The following is a 21,648-nucleotide window of genomic DNA, read 5'->3' as shown; positions in this document are numbered from 1 at the left end:
GCTTATGTGTAGGTTCCATTAAGATTAGGCTTTCATGAAGATTTAATGACTCTGAATTTTATATTTAAATTATATTTCATAAATGCATTTTTTGAGGGCCCTACAGAATGCAACGCACTGGAATATAGTATTAAAACATAACTGATCATTTTGATTTAGGAACATAAGTCATAGATATGCAAAAAATGTAAACAATAATATAGGAAAGCCATAGGCTTATAAATGGATAATGTGGATAATAAAATCTATGAATTTAGAGGTGAGAAGGATTAATGAAAGGACATAGCTTGTTCTTGAAGGATAAGAAAGTCATCCGGGGAAAAATCATTCATTTCTACCATCTTAATAAAAATGAATAAAATGTTAATAACCTTCATAAATACTATCATAAATTTAACTAAGGTATTTAAAAACTTGAAGTAGGAACTTACTTACAGTTAAATTGTTTTATTTTTGTAGATTACCCTCAAAGCAACATCTGTAATTCGTTTATCAAAGTTTCAGATAATAATCACTCTAAAAGTAACTTAATCATCCTAAATATGAAATAATTTTGGTAGATTTTGAAATAATCTATAAAATATACACACACTACATGTCCTCTACTTCTTTTTTACTGTATTTCAAACTTTGTTCCTATAAGAGTTAATTTTATCACTAATAAAGGATAGATCTGGTGGGCATAAAATAGTGAGAAGAAAATAATTTTCTAAAATTTATCATTTCTATCACTTTATGCAAATTGCATTTATCTTGAAGTATTATAAATAAAAATAATTCATAATTTATTAATTGTACTAATTCCTGCTGATGACAGCCAATTGTTAATACTTAAAAGCCATTTAAAAACATTTTAAATCTTCTGAAATTTCTTAATCAAGAATATATATGGGAAAATCCAGGAATATCTTTGGCAAATAAAATGAGTAGTGCAACTCAGTACTTAAAGCAAGGGGACAACATCAGGTCACATTAAAGGTTTATTGAGCTACCCTACTACAAATTAAGAATTGGCAAATCCAGGATAGAAAGACAACATAAATCAATTGATTTTAGACATAAATATTTTTAAATGTTAGAGTAAAATAAATGGATAGTGTTGAGGAAAATGATTATTAAGCAAAAACCCCCAAAAATAAAAACCAGAAACAAGACAATGAAATCAAGAAAACACTAAGATTAATAGATTCTACACCGGATCTCAATTTTTGTACTAAATTTAGGCAAGCAAAACACTGATTTAATAGGGAAATATTCTGATATGCATTGAAACAATTTCTTTAATTCTATCTAAACTCTGGAAAACAATTGGTATAAACTATATACAAGTTAACACCCTTAAAGACAAAGACCTTGTCTATTTTCATTCACTAATGAATAGAAGATACCTAGCATAAAGCTAATGAGCAGTTAGTCTTTAATAAGTAAACAAGAAACTGAAAAATAAAATATATAAAAATTTAAATTGAACACTATAGTAATGCCAAGACTTTCGTTATCTGGATATGTAAAATTATTATTTATCAGTAACATTTAAGAAAGTATGCAGAAAGATAATTGTGCTTCCTTAAGCAAAGTAAAATATTAGTATTTTGAAACTGAGTGAAAAACATATTCGGAGCCATCTGTATAATAAAGCTGTTCTTAAAGATTAATGAGTAAACTTATAATTAACACTGTTGGATTTACTAATCATTGTCTAATTAATTGTATTAATATTTGTAAAATAACTATCAAGATTGTCTTTTCTTAGCCAAAAATCCTATAAATGAAATATGATTATAACATCATAAAGCAAAGGCTTAGTGCATAGTGTCTAGCTTACTGGCATACTTACTATATTTTAATCTCTTATAAGGTCTAGGAAATAAAAATTCTCAATCTGTTTCATAGTTTTCAAAAATTATCAATTTATTGGTATACCTAGTGCTATCAAGTTAATGTAAATGAGCAAACTAAAAGGTGAATTAAAATATTCACACTAAGCCTGACCTCAGCTTTCACTGAAACTTTTCTTCAGAAGAAATCCGTAAAAATCTCACTAGCATTTGCTTTGCTCTACAGTATAACTGAGTAGTAACCAAGGCGGTCCTTCACATAGCCTCAGAAACACGCACCTCTTGAATCACTGTGAATAAATACTTGCTGAATGAACTTTTCCAGTAGTGCCTGCATTTCAGCTAAGCCAGATTCTCAGACTTCAATTTAGTGAAAAAAGCATGTATTTTGCAAGAAAGAAGGCAGAAAAGATGAACGTCGCAATTTGTGATTCAGAGAGCAAAATTAATTGGCCCAGCGTGATTATGATCATTTGATTTACTAGTCGACTGTCCTCTAGCAGGCCCATTTACAGAAACCTAAAAAAATATAATTGTCACTAGTTTGTGGGCTGCTGGTATGTAAGGGGCTTTCAAATGTCTATAAATAGTGCTTTTTTTCTAGAACTGTGTAATAAACTTGCATTTTTCCATATTTTTTCAGTTTTCACAATCTTCCATAAAGTTATCTGTAACATATAAGTATATATGCGTATATATTAAAGAATTCAGAAACTGGTGTGTGTCGGGGGCGGGGGGGTGTCATAGCCCTTATAATTAACCAAATATTAAGCATATAGTGTGTCTGGCATTTTAGGCCATTATTTTTTCCACAAAACACCAGTGGAGAAACACAAAACCTCTTCCCTCCTGGAGCTTACATTCTACTGGGGAGAAACAGATAAAATAAAAATGTAAGCTATATAGAAATGCCTGAAGGGTAAAATGGGAAAGGGGGACAGAGAACTTACTTACAGTTTAAAAAGAGTGGCCACGTAAGCCCCGAGGTGACAGTTCAGCAAAATCTTGCAGGTGAGGAAGCAAGCCCTATGGATACTTGGGGAAAGAACCTGGCAGGGGGAATAGCAAAGGCAGAGGTCCTTACAAGGATGCCAGGGCAACGTCTCCCATCCAATCGCACACACGGCCTCCCTCGCCGCCGGCATGGCTTCGGCTTTTACTCTCAGCCAGACGCAAAGCCATTGCAGAGTCTAGAGTAAAGGAATGACTAGATCTGATTTAGTCCCTCGAGTGATTTTTAAGGCAAACGGCAAATTTTCCCACTTACTTTTTAGCGTGTTGGTTCATATACGAACAACATAAACAATTCTATTAACATGTAACTAAATTTTGAAAATATAAGATAAATATCGTCCCGTTTGAGAAACATTCGCTTACCCTTTCAATTTACCCAAGTAAACTTAATGGAGAACCGTGGAACGAGAAAGTTATTTCACGGGTTACAATAAGAGACTACAAGAAGCATGGAACTCTACACATGATCAGTCCCATTTGTACTCCAGCCTCGTCCAGGATCTCACTGTTTCAACTGTAAAGAGGAAAATGCTGTTTGAAATCGCCTGGCCCCGGACCCACCCGTCGCCTACAGTCCGCCGGTGGCCGGGGTCGGGGCGGGCGGCTCAAACCGCGCGCTCGGCTCCACCCACACCTATCGGGGGGCGCAGACCAGCGAGCTCCCGGCCTGCCGCGAGCCAGCTCCTCGCTGGAACAGCGTCGCCTACAGGCCTTTATCCCGACAGTTAGGGAAGAACCAAAACCACCGCCAACAAAAAGATCAGAAAAGACCGCATATTTCCAGAAATAAATGCATCAAACACGATTCCAATTCAATCCAGCTGGGAATCTTCTTCACCTCCAAGGGTTGCGTTCTCACTCCGCAGAAATAATGCAGAGATGGGCGTAAAGTCCGGTCTCTCAAAAGGAGAGGATGTACGGTACATCCATCCACCAGGCTGCGGGGACACCATTTAAAAACTGCACCGTCGAAGTCGAATCGCGGGCGTCCTCTACGTGGCCGCCCCGAGCTCGGCTCCCTGAGGATAATGACGACCAGCTGGGGCAGCGAGCGCGGCCTTCGAGCCGGTCCAGGCCGGAGCGCCCCGCCCCGCGCACGACCGCCACCGAATTCAGGCCGCGTTCCAGTCGGCCTCCAGGAAAATAAAGACCGGGGAGAGCCGGCCCGCCCGTGCCGCAGCGAAAACGCCGCCCCGCAGGATCGACAATAAACGGCACCATCCACAGCCGCTCTGAGAAGCAGGGCGCAGAGGAGAGCCGCGCCACCGCCGCCTCGTTACTGGCCCGGGCCAGGCCCCGGGTGCCGCTTGGCGCGGCGCGGTGCGGCTCCACCGGGGACGCGAGCCGAAGTGGCGGCGGCGGCGGCGGCGGCGGTGGCGGAAGTGGAGTGGGGAAGAGGGGGTGGTTGTTAGTGTTTGGCGCCGGCGGAGGGAGTCATTCCTGCAGCTGCACTTCCGGTCGGCATTTTGTTCTGAGAGGGAGAGACGGAACGAGAGAGAGACACACACAGGGTTCCTTCCCCCCCCCCCCTCCCTCCGTCGGTACCGACTCACCCGACACCACCAAGCCGCAGGGAGGGACGCCCCCGCCGACTGGAGGATTGGTTCCCGGGCCGGCGGCGATGCCCCCCCGGTAGCTCGGGCCCCTGGCCGGGTGTTTGTGAGTGTTTCTATGTGGGAGAAGGAGGAGGAGGAGGAAGAAGAAGCAGCGATTTGTCTTCTCGGCTGGTCTCCCCCCGGCTCTACATGTTCCACTGAGGAGACGGAGAGAGCCGTAGCCACCCCCCTCCCGGCCCGGATTATAGTCTCTCGCCACAGCGGCCTCGGCCTCCCCTTGGATTCAGACGCCGATTCGCCCAGGTAAATTCCTGCTCTTTATTTCGGCGGCGGCGGCGGCGGCGGCGCCAGGTCCTCAGCGTCTCTCCTCCTCTCTCCCCTCCCCGCCGTTTCCTTAGCGGCCCCAGGTCTCCTCCACGGGCGAGTCTTAGAGTTCGCTCCTCTCTGGTGGCAGCCGCCCTGGGTGGCGGTGGTTTTGTACCCTCTCCCGGCCGGCTGCGGTGGCGGGGACTGGGCTCCTGCCGGGCGGCCGGGGAGGCGTAGGCCCGGCGGAGAGTGCAGGCCGCGGGCCAGCGGAATCTACTTGAGCTCGGGGATTAGGAGAGCTCCGGGCTGAGCGGAGCTAGTGCTGGTCGGTGACAGGCCTCGCCCGGGAGCAGAGCCGGAGCTAGTGAGGAGGCGGAAACAATACAACTAACAGCAAATGTGCCCTGATCGTCCCCATATTTACAACTTTCCTGGTCCGGGAGTGGGGAACGTCCCAGTGAAACAAACAACCCCCCTTCTTCCCCCTGTGACCCCATGAAGGGAGGAAGTAGTTTCAGTTAGTGAGACAAATGTAAATACTCAGACACGGATCCAGTGGTAATTTTTTTCCCGGTGTAAAACTTGTTTGAGCGTTGGAAAGTTAATAAAGACTCATTTTCTTTTTTTAAAGAATTAAATCGTCCACATGAATATTCAATACAGAAAACCATAGTGTGGTAGACACTGCATATGCCCCCCCGCCCAAGAGCTTTTATGTTGTTGTTTGACAGTGTGTTGCACATGGACTTTTTATTCAAAGACAAGTATAAAGTACTTGACAGGTTTACCCTGCCACTTTATATTTGTATGTGTTACATAAGAATAATTTTAAACGACTATACATAAAATACTCAGGTACTTCCTGATCCAAACGTGTAGAAGCATAAAAAGAATTTTTAATGCTCTGAGAATTGTGCTGAGATACAAGTAAAACCAATTTTCTTTAAAAGTACACCAATTAAGTTATGCTTAAAATCCCTGGGAGCTTAAAAAAAATGTAGAAGGTGCCATCCTTTAATGTCGGGGCAGATCTTCTTGAGGTCCCAGGATTGTCATTGGCTGTTTGTGCCCATGATGTTTGACTGTGTAATGAGAGAGGTGTCATTTTAATAGGTCAAATGTATCTGTAAATGCTGGAGAAAATATCAGTTCTATCTTAAATTGTAGTTCACGTATAAGTTAAGTGTTTGGAGCTTGTTTATGGAGGCGCTGGTGACATAGGTTGATATAAAGGAAAAACAACCAATTTAAAAGCCTTAAGCTATACAAATTGCATAGAAAAATAAATATACCTAGGTTAGACTATTTTGATACTTTGTCTCATTCATGGAAGGGAAACTTTTCATTGGTTAAAATGAAGCAATACTGATCAACAAAGTCTCTTGTTTTACTAGTGGGTGTTTCATTGGTTTGAATTTTTTGTCTCATTAAATTATTGTCATTGTAGAATAAGTAACTTTCCTGAAGGTTATTTTTGAGTTAAGCACTCTGCTTAAAATAAATTGTACCACATTTACTGCAAACGTATGGAGAAATGTTAAAAAGAGTGAAGTTAATATAGCTGTCACGTACTGGGCATGTTTTTAATGCTATAAATCCGTGTAGTAGTCAGTAGCGTGTCCGTGATTTGTATTGGTCAGGGAGCAGTTTGAATTTTAAAAAGCCTGAAGCTCCTGCTGAGCCCCAATCCCGGCCTCCCTCCCTCCCACTAATCTCCCATTCCTGTCTTTGTGCTGCCTGCTCCTGTTAGACACTGTTTGCTACAGGGCCTCAGGCCTACAGTGGGTGGGGGGCATGCGAATGGGGGCCTGCTGGGAGAAGAGAATACAGAAGGGAGAAACACTTCACATCTTAAGCAGAGAGGGCTTGGGGTTTGGGGAGGCGGATAAGGGCTTCAGTATAAATGTCTTTACAACTTTTGTTGAAATAAAATACTGAGACATATGTCAAGGGATGAACATATTTCTGTTAAAGGTAAATGGAAAGAGGAGTTCTGCTTGCTTAGCTTTCATCAACAGAAGCAACTTTTAGTGTTTCATAGTTAAAGAGAGCTTTTTTACACAGATATTTGAATCTACGTGTTAGGTATCTGTTTATGTGACCGATTTTTTTCTTGTGACTTTGGAATTAAAGTTAATTAATTCCTATCAGATCTTATTTTCCTAATTCTACATATTTATCAATCTCAAAGTAGTATAGGTTGTGTGATAGCTTTTATTAAGATAGCATAAACATTTCTTTAAAGTATATTGAAAATATTTTTTGTTTGGCCCAAACTGATTAAATAGGTTATTTTTTAAGGGAGAAAGCATTATAAAACTCAAATAGAACCTAAGTTTGAACTTTAATTTTTGATAACTTAGTTGGAAGAAATAATTTGTGTTTCCCTAGAGATTATGAATAATCTGCTCCACCTCTCCTGTATTGGTTGAGATATTTACCAGTGGTTACTCTTGTGTTTCCATTGTTATTATTACTTTTTTTAATTCAGTGAAAGGAGATAACCATAAGTGTTCCAGTAATCTTACAATGCTAGTTATATTATTTGGGGAAATATTTCCTAATATATCTAAAGGAAATTTCAACATTATGGTTTATTGTTTCTCTTGAGTTTGTAGCATTACCAATGACATAATTATTACTTGAAACGAAGTCAGTTTTAAAGTAAATAGCAAAAAATCTAGTAAATCAAATTAAAGTTGAATATTAAATAATTATCATTGGTGTTTTGAGGAGAGTGTATAAGATGCTTCCTTTTGAAAGCCTTTCAACATTTGTTTACTAAAGTTATTTGAAAGCATTTTGAACCTATGCTAAGAATCCTAATACTGTCCACCTTTAAGAAAAAAAGTTACATTTGAAGAAAGAAAGACTGTCCTAGTTGAGATTCTTTCTGGGGAGGAAAAAGTGAAAGTTTTAAGTATAGTAGTAAATGTAGTTTCGATTGTCTGCATGGTGATCATTATTAAATTTCAAAAATATTATGAGCTATACAAACTCAGACATGAAATTTATTTGGAGCTGGACTATCCAGCTCAAACATTTATTTTCTAAGGCTTCCTAGACTACTTCATATTTAATTTTTTGGTACCAATTCATCATCAAACTGCTATACTAGAAACATTTGAACCTATCTGTATTATATTTTGACATAGCCTATTGTGTTTTTACTCTTAAAATAAGATGTAAAAATTGATAATACAAGGGTAAATAAAAACTAAAGAGTTTGAGTTTCATATAATTTCATTTAACTTTCTCCATCCCATTGCTTTTTAGGAAAAGCATAAGTTGTAAGTCATTCTGAAATTTTAAATATAAGATTTCAGTTTTATATGAAATGATTGGGAAGATTGAGGTAAATAAAAATTCCTTTTAGAGAAATGTAATTTCAATTCTGTTTATCACGTTTATTTGCCATAAAATGAATAGGAGGAAATTACTTCTAGGAACTTTATAGAAGTCTGGTAATTGTTTACTTGAAGGTGTTTATTTTAATATCCTTAGCATACTAAGTTGGCTTTGGTGGTAATTTATGGTCTTATATGGCTTTTGAAAATCATTTAAAAGTATACTTTTTAAGCAAAGTTTTTTATATTTTTAGCATTTGTCACTTATTATTCTTTGTATTTTTAAATTGATCCTTTTTCAAAGTGACCTGAGTTTGTTTATAAATATTCTTATCTCCCTATGAGAGGAATGACCAGCATGATTTCCATTTTTTGATGAAAAACTTGACACTCAGAGGCCACGTGATTGGTGTAGATTCACGTAGTGAGTCAGTGAGAGAATAAGGGATTCCCTGACTCTTACTAGATTTTTATTAGATTCTGTTGCTTTAAGAAATGTCTGTGCTCCTGTCATGGAAGCTGTGTATTGCTCAGTGCTGACACTGATAGCGTTTGTGACTTTTTTCAATTATCTGAGTCCAAGGTGCTTTTCCCTCTTCTTTTAGAGATACATGATACCTGTCTCTTGGTTATATTTTCCTGTTATAGAAATAGTACTTTCATATTAGAAATCCTTACTTTGTGTGTATATGTATGATGTTCGATTTTTTTTACATATGTCCCTCTTAAGAAATGTAAGTGAATTAACTATATTTGTAGTGAACAATATATAATGACTCCTAAAAGTTTTTTTTTTATATACTATTTTTTTTAACTACTGGAGTGGAATTTTAGTGTTTCTAATTGATTTAAAAGCAATTTTAAGCAACATGTTTTTTAATGCTATCATTGTAATTTTAAAGGGCATTTTATGTACTCAGAATTTTTTGTCCAAGTATGTCAAGTAATAAAAATGATATTAGATATTTTTCTTATATATCTGTTTGTTGAAAATCTGGAGTCAGTTTTAATGAATTGAGTTTTGTCAGATTGTATTGTTTCAAGGCATATTCCTTTCTATTCCCAAGGTGGTAGTATTAGGAGAGATTATTTTTTTGATATACTATTGCCAGCTAGAAAAGATTTGGAGGGTTTATTATTTGTCAGGAGTTGTGTTAAATATGTTCCCCCATAATATTATCTCATTTAATTCTTCTAAAAACCTCATGAAATAGAAACAGTTATCATCCACAATTTACAGATGAAGAAGCTGAGGCTGGAAAGGCTGGAAAATTGCCCATTTTCTTATAATTAGCAAATGATTAATTTGATTATGTTTGTTCTTAACGATTTAGGATTCCACATTGCTAGATTTAGTACAATCTTAATATTATCCTTGGTTGCGCAGTTGATTCATGTACTCAAGGAAATTGTTTACTTTAGGCAGAGAACCAAAATAGAATTCAGACTATATATGTCCAATAGATATGTAATGTTTTTGAAATCAGCTAATCTTTACTATTTTGTTTTAAAGTTGAATTGTTAAGCAATCTATGATTTTTTACTTTTAAGTTTTTTTATGTTGTTGAAATTGTCAAAGCATCTATTTTTAGAAAGGGATAATTCATCTTTAGAGAGTGGTTTCCTTCATAGACATATTCATGACCAATTGTAGTATAGTAGATGAATCTACAAATTAGTGAGACTGATAGTTTTTTTAAATTGAGGATTTATGTAACCAAAGAATGTTGGTTCTTTCAAAGTCATCAACTTAGGAAGTTGTATACTTATTAAAGAGTTGTTGCTGTTACATACAGTGAATACCTTTAGAACTTTTGAGATAGTATTTTTCTTATCCTTAATGGTAAATTTTTATCTTCAGAGATGAGTTTGAGTTTGAGAGACAGTAAAAAGTAATGTGGAACTTAGTTTAGGAAAACTAAGATTTCAAAAGATCTATTTTTGTGTCAGGACCTGTATTGAGTGCTTTACATTTGTAATATGTGATATTATTGAGTGATTTCCATGACCAGAAACTGCCAGGGACTTTCTTTATATGGATTTTCTCAATTCTTCAAGGTATAGTATGAGTTTGGTTGTAGTTATCCTAAAACACTTGAAAAAACTGACGATAGAATGATTAAGCCACTAGCCCAAGGTCATACAGCTAACAAGTGGAAAGAAGAGAAAAGATTCCAGAGTTAATGCTTTACCCTTTATCCTAAACGACTACACTGTGTATTAGGATTTGAACCAACTACCCAATGAAGTTAGTGATAGTGTTCTTGTTTGAGAGACAAGGAAATTGAAGCTCATCATGTTTAAGAATCTTGTCCAGGATGACAAAGCTAGCAAATGTTAGAGATAAGATTCCAACTCAAATATTTTAGTTCTAAAACTTCTTTCCATTCTACTAACCTGTCCCTTTAAGATTTAAAATACTTTTTTTTTTTTTTAAAGGTGGGCTTGGTTACAGAGTAGTAATACTTTTTCTCATGTGGCTTTTAATGAGATCCCAAAGATAATTTAAAAAGAGGAATTCTGAAATGTTTTGGTAAGTTATAGCCAATACCTTGATTACAGTCTTTAAATAAAATACCTTGTTACTTTACAACATGTATGATACACAAAATGTTTTATGTATAATATGCATTTAGATAGGTATTGATTTTTAAGTATATGTATGCTGTATCTGTGGAATAGATAGCTTTTGAAAATGTGGAAAAGCCATTTTATTTTTATAATACTGTTTCTTGAATTGTTTTTTATAAAAATGTTAAGCACTAAAAAATATTCCCTAAAATACATTAAACATTCAGCATAATTTATGTAGGTAAATTGTTTTGCCATCTTACGTGTGTGACATATCATTTAACGTGAATATACCAAACTCTTAAAGTTTTCTTTTGTATATATTTGCCCTTTGGCAGAAAGGAAAAACTTTTGGGTATGCAGAAAACATGGAATTAGCAACATTAATTAATTTATTTAATGAAATTTTTTTTATGCTTTTATGTCCCCTGAGAAATTCAGAAGCTGACATAATTTTGAAATATTTGGATTTCTTTTTGTTAGAGTTAACATTTCGGTCACTTGTACTTCTCAGTCCTTTAGTCTCGTGCCGATGAAATGCATATTTGTTTTGATATGAGTACTGTTTTTTAAAAATAGTTATTCTAGATACCTTAAAAACTAACAGTGCTAGACACAATAATGAATTATTAAAACTTGAATAATAGTTTTCTCTAAAAATGTTAATCTTTATGACTGTATATTAAATTTTTTTATTAGCAAAACAGAAATGTCCTTGAAATTAATCCTAGCAAGGAAATACATCACTGAGTTTTCTCAGCACTGCTACTTGGCAACCCTTTCAGGATTTAAAACCACTTTTAGTTGTCTTATCTGATAGATCGTGGGTTGCCAATTTCCACCTAAAGAAGTTAATCATCTGAGTATAGGTTATATGTAATTTAGTTTTTCCTTGGTAGTGACCAAGGAAATTTCACATGGGTGTATATTGGGCTTAACTCCGCCCCCTCTTTTAAATACTATTTTTTAAAAATTGATGCACTTGACATATGTTTTGTGCCTTCAGGGTTCTGCCTATGCCTCACAAAACTCCAAGGTTGAAAGTTGAAATGTAATACCTAAAAGCTACTGTTACCATTTTTTCCACTTTGAGAAAAAAATTAGGAATCCAGTATTTATGCTATAACCTACCTTCAGGTTATCTCGAAAGACATATATGACATGGTTTTCATTAAACTCTACTAATCATATTACTTTTTCCTCTTTCCATATATGTCTCTTCCTTTCTCTGTCAGTGTCCACCCAATCTTTATCTTTTAAGCAAATTTTTGCATAGCATGGTGAATATAGATGGTGTTGATGTGGATGGTCCTGTAATGTATTATGGTTGACCCTTGAACACAACATGGGGTTGAACTATGTGGATACACTTGTACGTAGATTTTTTCCAATAAATATTACTTTCCTTGATGAAACCTAGAACACTTTAAAAGACCTCAGGTTCTGAGGTCTTCGTAAGTTCAAAATGTTGCTGGTGAAAAAGCTTGGGCATTAACTGTGAAAATGTATATTTTTGTAGCATTACTACTTTCTTCTATAGACATGTGTTACTTCTCAAAATGTCAGGTCAAGGACCAGAAATTTTTTTTAAGGGGGAAAAGAAATCATGGCCTTTTTTTCTGTGAAAGCTTCCCTGGTCATTCCATTTCACAGCATTTGTCAGTGTTTTACTTGTATCTCGATAAAATAATTTGTTCCTATGTCTGTCGGCCATACTAAACCACCAACTCTAAGAGGGCAAGGAAACTGTTATTTTCATCTTTATGTCTGTAACACCATCACAGTGCTTGTCCTGTGCTGTCGGTATTCAGGACATTTTTGTTAAACTGATTAATTAGACTTGAGCTATATGAGCTATTTCTTAAAGATAGATTTTTAAATCTATGAGCTATTTCTTAAAGATAGATTTTTAAATCTAAGAAAGTATATTTTTGTGTTAATTTCAAAATATTATTTTCTTGGATATAGATTATATCCTTGAGACTTTTTGAGTAAGAACATTTTATTTACATATGTCTAACAATACACATATAACATAACTTGGTATAAAAATAAATCAAAGAAAAGTTTAAAACATTTCCTTTAGCTGTTAGTGCACATTGTAAAGTATAGGAAGGGTTTTTCTTTTGCTTCTTTGGGCAGTAGAATTGGGAGTAAGATACTAGGGTGTATTGCAAGATGGAGGGTTTCTGCTTTCTTGTTTTTATGCTTAAGATTGATTTATTATAGTTTGCTAATTTAGATATTATGTGTAATAATATAGATAAGTTAACTGTAATGAGAAATACATTATAACATTAAAAATGCTTCAACTAAAATAGTGATATGACTTAATTTTATTTATAGGTAGGGTTTATTGAGGTATAATTTGCACAGTACAATTCACTGTTTTAGGTTTACAATATGATGAGTTTTGAGAAACATATGCAATCTTGCAACCACTACCATGATCAAGGCAGAATATTTCTGTCACCCCCAAAAGTTCCTTTTTGTCCTTTTGTAATCAGTTTCCTACACCTATTCCAGCCCCTGGCAACCAGATCTAATTCCTGGCCTGGCACTGTTGTCTTTGCTTGAATGTCATATAAATGAAATCATACAGTTTGTAGGCTTCTGTGTTGGGTTTCTTCCACTTAGAATGAGGCTTTTGAGATTCATCCATGATGTTGTATATGTTAGTAGTTTGTCAGTGACTGATTTTTGAAATTTAGTATACTCTTTAACTTTGATATTATTGCCAAAAATACTTTGAATAGCTTTAAATATTTCAAATCTTGCAGTTGCTTTATTTTTGAACATGATTTTACTTGCTCATTTTTACCCTGCACTCCAAAAATCTTGTAATCGACATTATTATTAAGTGGCATTTATTTATATTAGTTGTTTTGTTAGGTTAGATGCTCTACAAAGCTGGTAAACTAGACATTGCCCTATTTTTCATCATATTTAAAGTAGGTAGCATTATGTATTTTTGAACATACAGCATAGAGAAATTGGAACAAGAAATGAGGGATGATAAAATAATAACTCACCAAAAATTGTGTTTACATTTTGTTTGAAGGTTAATGTTTATTGTTTACACTAAAAGTAGAACATAGTTATAGTGAAGAACAGTCATTGCCTCTCTTCTAATGCTTAAAGTTAGAGAAGCAGTGCTCTTCTAAGAAGGTGGGAGCATATGAGAAAAGGGCCATTTTCTGGTCATTTTGACATTCCCTCTCCCCACCACTACCTTTTGAAACAGCTTTCTCCCTTGGCTTCAGGAATATCAGTCTCTTTTTGTTCTTCCTCTATGTGTTCAATCTTCCATTTGTAGACTCTTTTGCTAGTTTCTCCTCCTCTGCCCACTTCTTAAATATTGGTATTCCCAAGGTGATTTTTTTTAACCTTTGCTCTGTTCTCTCTTCCTATTGATCTCATCTATTCACTTGACTTTTTACATGCTTAGAACCTGTATGCTGATGACTCACAAATGTATCTCCAGAATATATTTCTCTTCTAAGACAGATCCAGCTGTCTACCAGGTACCTCCTAATGTCCCATAAATACTAGAAATTCAAAAGTGTATGAAACCTAACTCATCCTTCATTTCTTCCCTACTCTTTCTCCTCTTTCACCGAAAAGAAAGCTATTCTTACAACAAGGTGAAGTCGATTAATGTTTTCACCATTAGCTCAGTTGCCTAAACTAAAAAATTAGTGATAATGTTTGTTCCTTCTCTTATACTCCAGTACAGTTCTTCACAAAGTTCTGACATTCATAATACCTCCCTGAATATCACTTGAATCCATCCTTCCTCTATTTTGATTGTGAGAGTGGGCATGTACCTATAGTTTGTCAGATGGAATAATTTCTAGCATTTTCACAGATATTTAGAGGTAATTGTGAATGATGTATTTAGTGTTAGGATACTTTTTGCTCATATATTTGGGCTTAGATATTTAAAATTAAAGTGTGATCTTCAGTCACATTCATGCTTTATAGCCTAAATGTGACCGTCTTCTGTATATATTTCCATTATATCTAAAATCTAGGGCTTCTGACTTACTGCCCAGTATATCACTTAGAACAGTTTTAACTCAGCCTTCATGGATGTGTACATTCATTTCAGTACTGTGTGTTTTATGTGTTCAGGAGCACGGTCTGAGTTGAGAAGAAAATGTGAATGTAGAAGGGGAAAGGTAGAGGAAGAGCTTTTTAATTGACTGTGAAACAAGTTCATTTCAATAACTCATTTTTCTTACAGATAACGCAAAACTGAAGAAACAAATGCAGTAGGCTGTGATACCATTCAGTTGCTAGGCATGTAAGTGCTTTCATTGCAAGAGTCAGATATGTATTACTTGTTTGTGAGTTTGGAAATTATTGCTCGTGGCTTTGTGTAACCTTCCAGTGTTTCTTCTTTAGAATAAGAAGTTGTCCCCTTCACTCCCCAGTTTGAACAGATGGGTCTGCTTAGAGTTATTGGTTTAAATAACCTGAATATCTCTTTCATGAAGGACGTCTTAAAATGTGATGCTGTCTTGAAAAACAAACATTTTCTTCACTATATCTGAAGTTTATAACTAAAGAAATAGGTGCTATATTTTCCTCTTGTGCAAATTACTGTGTTTTTGAGAAAACGAGATCAATCTAAAGGCAGTTTACAAAGGCTGATGGAAGAACCCTGTCTGATTACTGAGTCTCTGTGGTGACTTGCACGTAGGAAGCACTTGGCAAACAATAGTTGAATAAATGAATTTGAATTACATTTCTTCTTTGGGATATAGGACTAATTGGAGTGACAGAAAATGGGTGGGGCTTACGTTTTATTTTAAAGGTATTGGGGAACCAAGAAGGTTGTTTAATGTGTTTTGTATTTGAAGAATATTTTTTAGCAGCGATTTAGAGATAGTAGGTGGAAAAAAGGAGACTAGGGAGGCCATTTAGAAATTGATGAGGTCCTCAGTTAAGACAGTGTGAATATGAAGGAGGAAGCCCATAACAAGTATTAAAGAAATATCCGAGATACAGTTTGGTGTTTATATATAGGTAGATTGAGTAATGGAGGATGAAAAGAGTCAAGTATGCCTACTAGATTCTCAAGTTTCATCCTTGTGGGCCTTGGAGTATGGAAGTTCCATTTATTAAATTAGGAATATAGGAGGTGAAAGTTATAAGAATTGGACAGTGAGGATGTGAAAGAAAGGAAGGAGCTTACACTACACTTTTAGGCATGTTGAGCTTAACCGACCTATGGGACATCCAAGTGTATGGTGGATATGGGAGTTTAAATGCTTCAGGTTCTTGGAGCTCAGAAGACATTAGGCTTTTCTTTGGCGAAGGATATACTTATGTATTGGTCTGTTAGAGGGTTATTTTCATGAGGAACACATTTCTGAATCTATGTAGACTTTTAAAAGGATATATAAAATTTAACTTTAAAACCATGTCTAAATCCTAGGATTCCTTTATTACCTCAACTGAGAATGTCCAAGATAACATTCATTTATTATAGTCCTAGTATAGATATACAAATTAGAATTAGCACATAGCTTTTAAAGCCAACGTATGTTAAATGACTTTGGCTGCCTATGAATAAGAATACAGTCTACCAAATACTGTATCACTTTTCCCATTTTGGACAGGATGGATATTGAGAAATTTAGTGGCTCAGTCAAATTGTTGTAAATGCTAATAGTTATTTGAAAATTACTTTCAAGGCTGACCTGGAAGATCTCGCCAAACAATCTGTATGGTAGATATTATGTGGTTGTTTTTGTTTTTGTTTTTTTTAATCTTGCTTGATTTAAATTACTAGAAGAAGATAATACCATTTTTTTGAGGCTTTGTTTTCCAGTATATTGACAGTATTACTATGAACTTAGAATAACAAAATAAATGTTCTCATATGACTGTTTTCTATTGTACAAGGCTCTTCCGTAGGTCTTCCTGGTGTATTTGTTTATCTAGCTTAATCTGAACACCGCTTCTTTAGTTAGTTTTATATTAAATCCATAAACATTATGAGATCTTTCAGTGAGAACTATGTTACTTTGCTCATGAGGGGATTATCTCTATAAGTATAATTATAGGTTTACTTTTAGAATAATTAAAAATGGCAGTAGCTTTTCAAAAGTATCACGCCCAAATAATTATAAAGGTTCAAACTGATTTATCAACAATAATTGATCAGGTATCAGAATGTCAAAATGAAAATTAGCGCTTTCCTAGGATCTAAGTACATCTAAGCAAATGTACTTTTTTTGTTTAGTTTTTTTCATTAAAGAAGTGACATATCATCACCTAAGTGAATTTTTTCAAACATAATCCTTTCTGGAGATGTAAGTTTATAAGTTTCTATTTTAGGTGGTTTTAGGCTTTTTATTCATTTTACAGGAGTTAATTGAATGACTACTGTGTGCTCAGCAATGAATTCTAGGCATTCAATACTAGGACTTTTTTTCAACCTCCCAAATTTTATATGGCTGCCTAAAAGATCCCTCTGTTTTTTTTTTATTCCATAAAAACATCATCTGTGAGGCGTAAAGGAGCAAGGAACCACGGTGAGCAGTTATTAGTGAATTAGAATTAAAAATAGAAATAGAATGGAGAGATGTGTTGAGTTCTGAAGAATGGAGGGAAGTTGTTGGATACCAGAGAGGACGTAGCAGAATTGAGGAAAGAAAGAAGTTAGAGTAGCACATATTATAAATGAATTTGGCAAAAGCATTAGTGAGGAAATTGAAGTAAAATGATCAAATATAAATTAGCAACAATACTTAGAAGAAAATAAAAAATTATGACCTGACTAATCTATTCCTAAGGGTGATTTATGTTTAAAAAATTTACTCAAAAGTTAAATTGCATTGTCTTGTATATGCTAGCTACACATTGCTTAAGAGTAACATGTAAAATGCTTAGAAGTATGCTATACATTTAGAATAAGTCTTCAGGAAATATTTTTATTTTTATTAGTTGACAGCTACCTTTCCAGTTGGTGATTTGATGAAAAAGATATTCTTGTTAAGTATATCCTAAATGAAAATCTTCTAATTTGTGACATTTATAATGAATTATTACTAAGGAAAATATTTAGTAAGAAATAAAAAGTAGTCAAATCATCTCAAGTTCATCTGGTATTGAAATATAAGTACATCTTCATAATTCAGCTTGATTGATGACTGTATACCCCAGATCAAATGAGGTATCCCAAATAATAACTATACAAGGAGTTTGATTTAACTCATTTCTAATATTTAAAGTTAATTATGTGTCCAAAGGTGGCGTACTGTACTGCTAAATATGACAGTATAGATATATATACAATATATAGTTATACCCACTATATTTTGATAACTCATTTTGTATTTTCCTGCTTCACACCTTTTAATCAAAGCCTTTACCTCCTTTTTTCTTCATCTATCCAAATCCTACTTTCTTTCTGTCAAGATTTTACGTTTTTTGGTGGTGATGAAGGGAGGGTTAACATATCAGAATCACCAGCGTTTTGTTTTTAGCTTATACTTTTGCCCTTTGTTTCTGCCTCAGTTCTTGTGAGCTTTTCCTCTTCTAATACATACCTGTGTACAGGAATTAGTTATATGTTATACATTGACTTGTCACATTCTTATTTTATATCAAGCTGTAGTTTATTTCGTTTCATTTTCACATTATTTATAGATTATAAACTCTTTGAGGGTAGGATCGGTCTGTAGTATCTGGTAAAGTGTCTTGCCTGGAGTAGGCTCCTGGGAAGTGATTACTGATAACTTATGTGGCTCATCTGAACTGGTTTGAAAAGGTTTGAAAAAACATCTCACATTTTCACAAACCATAAAATTCACTCTTTTAAAGTGTACAGTGGTAAAATTAAATGGTTTTTAGTATACTCACAAAGTTGTGCGACTATTATCACTTGTTCAGAACATTTTCTACACCCAAGAAAGAAATCCCATGCCTTTTAGTCCTTACTCACTTATGTTTCCCTTCCACCAGCCCTTGGCAACCACTAATCTACCCTCTGTTGCTGTGGACTTTTTAAGCTTATATAAGTAAAGTTCTACAATGTGGCCTTTCTGTATCTGGCTTCTTTCACTTGTTCATCCATATCATAGCATGTATCAGTACTTCATTCCTCTTTATGTCCAAATAATAGTCTATTGTGGCTGTACCTCATTGCACCTAACTTTTGTCAGTTGATAGATATGTAGGTGGTTTTCACCTTTTGGCTACTATGAATAATGCTGCTATAAACATTTGTTTACAAGTTTTTGTGTGAGCATATGTTTTCAGTTCCTCTGGATAGCTATATAGGAGTGAAATTTCTAGGTCATATGCTTATGTGTAACTTTTTGAGGACTGCCAGATTTTTTCAAAGTGGCTGCATGATTTTTACATTTCCATTAACAGTGTTGGAGGTTTACAGTTTGTCCACATCCTCACCAATACTTGTTATTGTCAACAGAGTATAGACATAGTAGTGGGTGTGCAATATCTCACTGTCTTTTATTTGCATTTTTCTAATGACTGTTGATATTGAGCATCTTTTCCTGTGCTTATTGATCATTTATATGTCTTCTTTGGAGAAATGTTTATTCAAATCTTTTATCCATGTTTAAAATGGATTATCTGGTTTTTGTTCTTAAATTTTGTTTTTAGAATATTCTGAATACAAGTCCCTTATCAGGTATTTGATTCACAAATATTTTCTCCCATTCTGTGAGTTTTTTCACTTTTTTGATAATGTCCTTTGAGGCACAAAAGCTTTTCATTTTGATGATGTCTGATTTATTTTTCTCCTGGGTTGCTTGTGCTTTTGATGTCATGGTTAAGGAACTATTGTTAATCCAAGGTCAAGAAGATTTAGAGCTATGTTTAGTTTTGGATCTTACATTTAAGTCTCTGACTCATTTCATGTTAATTTTTTACATGTGACTTGGGGTAGAGATTCAACTTCATTTCTTCTACATGTGACTCTGGTTGTGCTATCACCAAGTGTTGAAAGACTATTCTTTTCTTGTTGGATGGTCTTGGCACCCTTGCTAAAAGTTAGTTGAGTGTAAATATAAGAGTATTTCTGTACTCTGAATTTTATTCCATTCATCTATGTGTCTTACCTATGCCAGTACCACACTGTCTTCATTACTGTAGCCGAAAATGGGTAGTATGAGTCCTCCAACTTCTCATTCAAGATTGTTTTGGTATTCTGGATTTCTTGCATTTTCATGTGAATTTTAGGATCACCCTGTCCATTTTTGTGAAATAGGCAGCTATAATTTTGATAGGGATTATGTTGAATCTATAGATCAATTTAGGAAGTATCGCCATCTTAACAATATTGTCTTCTAGTCCATGAGCATGGATGTTCTTTTTTTAGTCTTAATTTCTTTTATTGAGAATATTTTGTAGTTTTCAGTGTACAACTATTGCAATTCTTTTGTTAAATTTGTTCGTAAGTATTCTTTTTGATGTTGTAAATGGAATAGTTGTTAAATTTCATTTTTAGATTGTTCATTGCTTGTGTATGGAAGTACAATTGATTTTTATGTATTGGTTGGTCATGTATCCCTGCAACCTTGCTGAACTCCTCTATTAGTTCTAACTCATACTTCTTTTTTTTTTTCTTTTTTTGGCTTAGGGACAATTTATGTTTGTTCTTCAGTATGGTTCATTCTGCCCTTCTCCAGCCTTCCAAATACAATGTGCCAGTAGTAATTACAAGATGGAATTTTTCCTATATTTCCAATCCTTTGTGACTTGAAAAAACTTGTACACATATGAGAAATAACATTACACAACTCAGAAGAAAAGTTGTGGTCACATTATATCAAAGTTTTCATTTAGTGCTATCTGGCTGTAGTATAGGATTAAAAATTGAGGTTTATTACATAAACAATGTGCTTTACTTTACCAGTAGTAAGAGTCATCTCAGATGTTTGTTGCAGGAATAAATAAATGCTAATGTTAACAATGTGTACATATGGATGCAAAACAAATTTTATTGGTCAGTAATTTCTAAAGTCTTCATCTTCCACTTAATTGAAGTGATTTTCAGTAATCCATCTGGAAAGCTTGAGTTGTCCAGGTGGAAGCGGGTGGAGATAATGATTAGGCAAGGAGGGTAAAAGGGAATTAGAAAAAGAGAGACAAGGCAAGGAGGCAAAATTAATAACTTGTATTTTGTTAACAGACAGTATTATGATTTAAATATATCTACTGATTAGGAACAAGAGGAAACAGTGATAATGGATTATTATTCCTCAACTTCAAACTTCTGTTTTTTAATCTGAGTCAGAATTGAACCTAAAATTGAACCAGCTTCACTAGCAATTAGGAAAATGAACAGGTATGCTCTAGTTAGCTTATGATGTGTTTGTTGATCATCAAAGACTAAACAAGTGCAAAAGTGCCCTAAAAAGATGCTTATTTAATAAGTTTTAGCTTCCATTTTCATTAATGTTGTTCTTACCATTCACTTTCAGGTGTTGTAATAGATAAAAAGATGACTGGGAGGGTAGTTCTTCCTGCCCTCCTTTTTAAAACAAACATTTCAAAAAAAGCTTTCTATACTTTATCTATTATCATATTTAATACCCAGAAAAAATCTCATGGGGTAGATATTATTTGCATTTCATATGAGACGAAACAAAGCTCAGGAAGTCAAGAGGAAAAAGGAGGAAAGAGAATTTGAATCCAAGTTTTTTAGATTCTGAAAACTTGTCTTGAACTCTTAATTGCTGTACTAATACTGCTTCTCCACTCCTTTTGAGTTTTCACCAGGTTGATAATATTATATATAATATTCCTTGGATCCTTAAATTATAAATAACTATTAAATAAGATTTAAAGCAGAGTTTTTAATTGAATTTTTATTTTACCTCAGAAAAATCTCAAATCTTTGCTTCTAGAAATCAAAGGATTAGCCCATTCTTTTAATATTATACCTTTCTTGGGGAATCTCTAATTCAGTGAAAATGTTTGTATTTAGTTTGATTTGTTGAATTTAGAACAGTAGCATTTCATAGAAAGAAATTT

General features: G+C 34.9%; 1 protein-coding gene across 3 annotated transcripts in view; it reads left to right on the top strand.

Moving 5' to 3' along the window:
* Window positions 1-4,320: 4,320 nt before the first annotated feature.
* Window positions 4,321-21,648, top strand: part of NIPBL (NIPBL cohesin loading factor) — a 166,339-nt gene continuing 149,011 nt past the window's right edge. For 2 of the 3 annotated variants that reach the window (XM_039842641.1, XM_039842642.1), the window contains exon 1: window positions 4,373-4,711. The gene's annotated coding sequence lies outside the window, so the exon portion shown is untranslated. Of the gene's footprint in view, window positions 4,712-21,648 lie in introns of all 3 variants that reach the window. The other variant, XM_039842640.1, reaches the window with a different exon arrangement.

This window comes from Pteropus medius, unplaced genomic scaffold (genome assembly GCF_902729225.1).
Source record: "Pteropus medius unplaced genomic scaffold, Ma_sr-lr_union100, whole genome shotgun sequence".
In the NCBI taxonomy this organism is placed as follows: domain Eukaryota; kingdom Metazoa; phylum Chordata; class Mammalia; order Chiroptera; family Pteropodidae; genus Pteropus; species Pteropus medius.
This window is presented reverse-complemented; position numbering and strand designations above follow the sequence as displayed.